The sequence below is a fragment of the Lagopus muta genome, chromosome 5 (genome assembly GCF_023343835.1).
Source record: "Lagopus muta isolate bLagMut1 chromosome 5, bLagMut1 primary, whole genome shotgun sequence".
In the NCBI taxonomy this organism is placed as follows: domain Eukaryota; kingdom Metazoa; phylum Chordata; class Aves; order Galliformes; family Phasianidae; genus Lagopus; species Lagopus muta.
In genome coordinates, this window is record NC_064437.1 from 55,284,866 (window position 1) to 55,292,337 (window position 7,472).

The following is a 7,472-nucleotide window of genomic DNA, read 5'->3' on the forward strand; positions in this document are numbered from 1 at the left end:
TAGCCATAAGGGATGCAAGATTTATCTGCTTTTAGGATCATATTCAACAATTATGTATATTATGAGCAAAAGCTGAATCCTATAGTCCTGACTGATCTAAGAACAATTAATATCCCTGAACCCCTGTGTCAATAGTCTCCCCAGGTCAGATTGTTAGAGCTTTTTACCTACGTAATTAAGTACATAGATGCCTAGAGATTTTCTGATGTGCCTAAACAGATTATGTCCTTTAACATCTAGCTGCTGTAAAGCAATCAGGATTTCACTCAAGATCTTTCAGGTGAGTGATGCCAGATGTAGGAGGGAAGAATATTTCAAGACAAAAATCCTGTATTTTGAATGTCATTGCTGAGCTATTTTCATTTATCTATGCACTGCACTGGTTCTGGAGCGTGATGGTCTTTTTTCACTGGAAAGTAGTTTATGTGTAACACAGGTTACCCAGGTAGCATATTCTAGATGGATGAAGGGCTTTTCTAATAAAAGAACATGTGATCATGTGACATTTACACTATTTCAGACGTGGGGGAGATGCACTGTTTGGTTTTTTTCTTTAAATTGGTGAATTTTGCTTTGTGAGTCAGAATTTAATGTTTTATCATGAATCTAAGGTTAGTTTGTTTTAGCTTTAAGTCAAGAATGCAAAACAAAACCTTTCTAGACAGACAAGTGTGTTTCAGTTTGAGCTCTGGTAGATTAAATGCATTTTAAAATAAAGTATACTTCAAAGCATACCAGAATTCTAGATGTAAAAATGGTGTGTTTGTCTTTTTAATTATTTCTTAAAAACATAAAAGCAAAAACAAACAAACTGAAACAATTTAACAGTCTGAAGGATATTTTTTTCCAGATTCTTTTTGCCAGAAACAGCAGCAAGAATATCCTGCCAGTAAGTTGTTTAACACAACATTCAAACATTTTGAGAAGAGCTAAAGAAACATTCTGTAGATCTCAAACCACAGATGAAATTCAGGTGTTCATTTAAAGACTATTGGCAACATGAGGGCCCAGGCTTTTCCTTACCTGATGAAGCCTAATTACTTTATAAGACAGCAATGGACTAAATTAGTCTCTGGAGATACCCATCTCTCTTAATTACCTCTACAATGAGTACAAGGTGAATATGCTTAACAGTCCTCTGACTATCAAGTAGAATTTTCCTAAGCAAGTTGTACTACCTCATCTTCCCCATTCTTTTTATGTTGCTTGTATACATTCACACACACTTATGTATATCCATATCTGCTTGTGCTTATGTATTTTGTTATTCATACATAATTGTAAATTGTATAATTCAGCCTGTAAGCAGCACTACAGAGCTTTCAAGATGGAGCGAAGCTCATCCTTCTTTTCCCTGGATCTCCCAGATGCTCTTTACAAGTAACTTTGCCAGTTTCCTGGGGGTACCTTTGATTTATTTCTACCTGCTTCATGATACTTCTATAGAAATGTGACTTTCTGATGAAATGTCAGGCACAATTTTTTCAGTGTGATTAAAATTGATTGAGGATGGACTCATCCCTTATGCTAAATACTCCACTGAAGTGCTGTAGATTTTCATTCGAGAATGAAAATCTGCCACCAGATGATTTATGCCAAGAACAGTTTATTATATGTAGAAGGGGAATCTGCACAGAGATAAATAAACAAAAAGAATATGGATGTTCAGGTATCTTTTAAAGCCTCTCCTATGCAGTGATCTTACGTTGCTTGTGACATTAGCTTGATATGCTGTGCGTTACAGGTGTCAGGAGAAAAAATACTTGTCCTTGTAAAGGTTTTTGTATCTTTGGCAACAGTATTAGCAGTGATGTCTCTGAAGATCTCTCTTCGTGATAGTTCTGTGATTTTGAGTGAGTGGGCAAAGAAAAGAGGACCACTTTAATGAGATTTTTTTGTTTTAAAATTATTAGTCTGCTAAATGCCTTTTAGGATGCAAATCAGAAATGGTTCTAGTTAAATCTAGCCCTGCTCTTTTCCCCTGCTATTTCTTGAAGTGCATAAATCCTAAACTCTTTAAATCCCTCCAGCCACAGGTATTCTCTCTTGCTCGCCAACACAGAGCTGAGTTTTGTTAAAAAACCAAGGCAACAACAAAACGAACACCAATTTACATTTGAAGTGAGTCAGAATCTGCTGGTCTAATTGCTGGAGAAAAAAAAAAAAAAGACAGGGAAGTTGAGATCTAAAGTTAAACTAAAACTTATATGCATATGCATGTAAATGTTGGTGTTTTGGTAAACGTGGAGAGGTGTATGGCAAGACCTATACTGCTGATATCCATACACAGATATGATATTTAAATTCATGTGTACTCTTTCAAGAGAAAGATCATCTAACTGGTGAGCAGCAAGCATTGGAAACTCAAGGGGTCACATAGTTTTCCTGTCTCCATCGTCTGCTAACTGCAAACATAACCTGTGCACTTACCTCGAATTTAAAAAGCCCTACTGAAAATGTATTGTTTTACTTCAGTTCTTCCATATGATTTCCAGTGAGTTATCAAAGCCAGTATTTGTTTAAATCTCCATGGGTTCTTCATCCATTTTAACGAATTGGGGGATTAACAGTTCCCTGCCAGGAGTTACAGTTTCCATTACAGGATCACCAGAAAGAAATGTAAGCCTGCTCCTGTTGACTCAGTGTCTCAGTGTATGCATCTCTCTCTGAGCTTCAGTACGAGAGAGGAAGCTATGTCAGGCTCCTTTTTTGAGGCATAAGCCTTGTAATAGAAGACTTTTTGAGAATATAACATCTGAAATAACCACAGGATTTACCAGAGAATACCTGATCTTCTCTGCCTTTCCTTTTTTTAAACAAGGAATATTACCTCACAGGTCTATTAAGGTAATATTTTAAAAACTGTATGCTGTTCAGCTCTACTCTTTATGGGAGAGGATGCTTCAGAAACATCAATCCAACTAGTAATTCTAGCATTTTACTCCTACAAAGGACTACATCCCAAGACAAGCACCAAGATTTTCAGTATCCCGTGTGGATGGAACCATAATTATCAATTATTAGTCACAGCAGAGCACAGTCAAACTAATGTTCTTGAAGGATAAGGAATAATGTACCACTAAAGAGTATCACAGCCAGTTTTCAGTGATGATCATTCATCATCTCTTCTAACTTTCAGCCAACTCTTAACACTGGTTGCTGCAGACTGGACAGGGGAACAGGAGAGTTCATCACAAAACTGATTGCTATCTGAAATTTTAATTTACCTAATGACACCAAGAGAAATGTGAGTGTTATTCATTGGAGGCATAAATGTCAGCCATGGCAGTTTAGTGAGGGAAAATCTCAGCTATCGGTGTTCATTCACTCATAATGAATGCTACAGCCAACACAGTTGTAGTGCTGGGCAGAGCAACACTCATCTATAGTGCTATGGACTATAGTACTATAACATTTTACTTCTATAAATAAAATCATGCCAATTAGGCCTTCAAGAACCAGCCTTAAAGATAACTAGCTGATAAGAAAGGAGTAGGGAAGAGTTCATGTTTAACTGGCAGATCATTACCTGATAGCACTCTAACGGTTGACAAGGCTTTCATATTAACTTCAGTATTCATAGTATATTTTAGTTTGAGGTAGAGACTTCAAGTTGATCTGATTTTTGCACTCGTATCACAAAAGTGGAGGATGATTGATTTTTGGTAAGCAAAAAACATTGCAGCTTTTACTTTGAGAGCATTGGTCTATTCAGGAAGTGGTTGCTGGTAGCGAGAAGGTCACTTTTTGAAGAAGTAGCTAACTTGACCTTTTTTTATTTCTCTCACTCTGCCAGTCTGCTTCATTTCCAACCTCTTTTTTCTGTTATTGTTTGTGGGGTTTTTTGTTTGTTTGTTTTGCTCAGAAGAGCTGAGGTTCTGTCTGGGCAGACATCAGAAGTGAGAGTCCTTTACTCCTTCCCTTTGTGATGGTACTTATTGTAGAGGACAGTAACCTAAACTGACAAACAGGGATGAATCAAGAAATGCGGTGGTTTCCATTCAGAAAAAATGTGTATATTTGAGATCTTGGAAAAATCAACTCACTGACACTGCTGGTAGCTATTACAGGTAGAAAAGCTTATGTTTCCAAAATCAGATAGATCTTGTGAAAGTACATAACATGTTTCCCAAGCAATAACTCATCATGCTGGGAAGGGAAACTTTAGCCAATCCTAACGCAAATACACAGATCAGAATTTAAGGATGATTCCTGTGTAAGTAGATTTGATGTTTCCAGAGAGAATCAGGTGTTATTTAACGGGCAGTGTGTCTCAGCCAGATCTGATAGATCCTAGCCCAAGGCAGTCTGGCTGCAGATGGCTTGTGTCTGTGAATAACACAAAGGAGTTTGTTTTGTTTATGCAACTGTTTTCATTTTTCTTTAAGCAGTAGTCTTGATAAAACAGTTTCAAAAAGATTTTGCAATAACGGTGATGGGCCACATGAGAAACAAAAGCTAGACTTTTGTTGAAGTGATCCTTAATAGAAAGATTATGCTGCTTGCTGTTTTGAAAGCAAATGTGCAGGAGAAAAGAAAGGAAAGAAAAAGAGCATTTGTCCTTGTTCATTGCGGCTTAATAGCCACAGCACTAAGTGACATAATCACTGCAAGCTGCTGCTGTTCTTTTTATTTTCCCCATAGGCAGCCTCTTCCCTCGGTGTGCCTGTATCAGATAAGGAATTAGGAACCACTTGCTACCAGTGCTGTAGGTGAGTGAATGAATGACCACTGAGCTGCTGCACAATCTGTTTGACTGGCATCCCATGATGCGCAGAGCTTTTCAAAAAAAGGAGGTCCTAGTGCCAGCTCAAATTACTGCCAATATTGTTGAAAAGAATAAGGTTTTTTTTTTTTTCTTTTTTTTTTTCCTTCCACCGAGGTTAGCAATGGGGTTTAGCTGGACAAGCTTTAAGAAAGAACAGGAGTGGTGTAGGAAATAGAATAAATTACCTCTGCAATTCTCAGTTGTGCTGGAGAGCCTCACTCAAACCTGGAGAGAGCTGTTACTGAGGCTCTAGATTGGGAGGAAAAATCAGGGTGTCTCAGTCAATACTTTGCTGTAGTTGTTCCTTTCATGTTATTGAGAGAAGAAATGCCACAGGCATCATTTTTCCCAATTATTGTGGAAAGAAAATATATTTTGGACTTAGCAAGAACAGAAAACAAATTTGGAAGTATCAGCAGAAATTCCACTTCCTTGCAAGCTGTAAAAATACTGTAAGTGGAAGCAAAACTAGTCTCATACAGGAGGTTTGTAGTTGCACTCTGTTCGGTTTGGGGGTGTACCAACCCATCTTTGCCAATTGAAGGTATTAATTAAGTAGCAGGAAGTGTAGAACATACAGCCTATTTATAACTCACACATTAAATTGTTTCTTTTGTGGAGACAGAAGTAAGCACCTGCTAGGCCTCTTGCCAGAAGGTTTAACTCCAGCCGTTCATTCATGATGATCCTTATGTATGATGACTGCCTTTGCAGTAGCATCAGCAGTACAAGATTCAGATCCAGCTGGCTCCTCTCTAACACAAGGAAGAGAATTCAATTGCATAGAAGAAAAAGCTCAAACTCTTGGTGTCCTTTGTTCTGTTGCTCCTCTTTCTGATAAGGAATACCAAATTGTGTGATTTCAGGAGCAGATGCACGTGAAAATGTTAGAAATGGGAACAGTAATTAGTGTGCTCTCTCAAGTAGGAGAAATCTTGATTCTCTGTTTTCCCAGAACACGTGCATGATCCTGAGCAGACCAGCTCCTGTGCCTTTTTTCTCCACATGCTGCAAAGGATAATATTGTCTTGGCATTTCAAATGTATGTGGCAGTGATAAACACTGAGAGGCACTCAGAAAGAGGATGTAGCAGAGGAAGATTTATAGAAAAGCGATAACTTTGTTTTAAAGCATTCGTGAAAACAAAAACAATTAACTGACTTAAGAAGAAAAACTCAGTGTTGCTGCAAAGTTGGTTCTGTAAGATGGCATCGTGTGAACTCTAAACCACTAAGCTTAAGAAAGAAGTTCTGATTTCTTTCACATACTGTGATAGTGCCATCTCTTACTTGAGACAGCAGGACAATGGAATGATATGGAGAATTATACAATTCATTTATGTACTTATTTGGCCTGATTTTGACCAGTGTCTTTGAGCATTCTGTTGAACGTCCAAACGCAGGAACCTCAAACCCTCAAAGTCATTCAGGATATAAGAAACAGTGGAACTGAAAATATGTTACAGTGCTTGGTCCTACAACAGAGGCAGAAATAGGCAAATATATTCTATATGGCTCAAGATCTGCAAGCAAGAGGCTAATCCTTATACAAAGATGCCCACCAACATTTGTGTGCACAATTTTTTCACTATTTGAGAAGGGTCAGCAGGTCTCCCACTCCTGCTCATGAGAGGCCCAGTTTTGGAATCCAGTAAGGCACTGCTTTTCAGTCTGCTGGAGTCTGGGCTTCCCTTCAAGTGGTTCTTATAGAACTACTACGATTAGAGACCTACGAACAGTGAGAGTAATCTATGAAGAGTTGCGCATACAAATTTTGAAAACCTCTATGATAAATGCAGATTTGCCAGGAAAGGTGGTGAAGGTTTCTACTTCATCCTAAACCCATCATTTGTCTCAGCTAATAAACCTTAGGATTAATTGCCATGAATAGCAAATTCATTGCTGCATATGGGAGGAAGTCAGTGTTTGCAGCAGGTCTGTGTACACATTTATACTTCATATCAGTCATGTCTTTTCTTCCTCTCCTAGAAAACATAAGATATTAGCTAGGTTAAAAGTGATTCCAGAGTAGCAAACATCTTACCATGAAGTCCTTGAGAAAGTGGAAGCAACAGCAGCAAAAGAATGAAGAGACATCACTATACAACTTTGTGAGCTATCCTTAGCTCATGCTGAAGACAGTCCTCCCCATTTATGAACTGGCAGGGTTACTGATAGTGGTAAGCTAATCATAAATAGACTTCTTTTGGTTGGAGAGCCAAACACTTCTCAGATTCTGATCAGCACATGGACAAGGTGTACTGCACTTAGTAACATCATAGGAGAAGTTGAAAAGAATTGGGGTTGGAAAAAAAAAAAAAAAAAAGCAGTACCCAACATTTCATCTTTTAGAGATTTGACTTTGATATCTGGGTTTGTTTCAGTTCTCCTCTACTTTGATGGTAGAACAGACTTACAACTTGAAACGCCAGATGCTGCTAGGGAAAATAAAATCTTATATACACATCCAAACGTTTGGAGATAACTATTTCAAATGCATATAGTTTTAGCTTATAGAATGAATAGATTAGCAGCATAAGCTGTTCTATATAAGGGCCAAACAAGGTTAAATATATTTACCTTTTTATTGCAGTGAACAACTTCAACCTTGTTATTTAGTTACCAAGGCAAGTAAAATGTGCAGTACAGTAGAAATAAATGAACAATTGTCTTTGCAGTTGTTTTTAATTACTAGGCACTGTGAT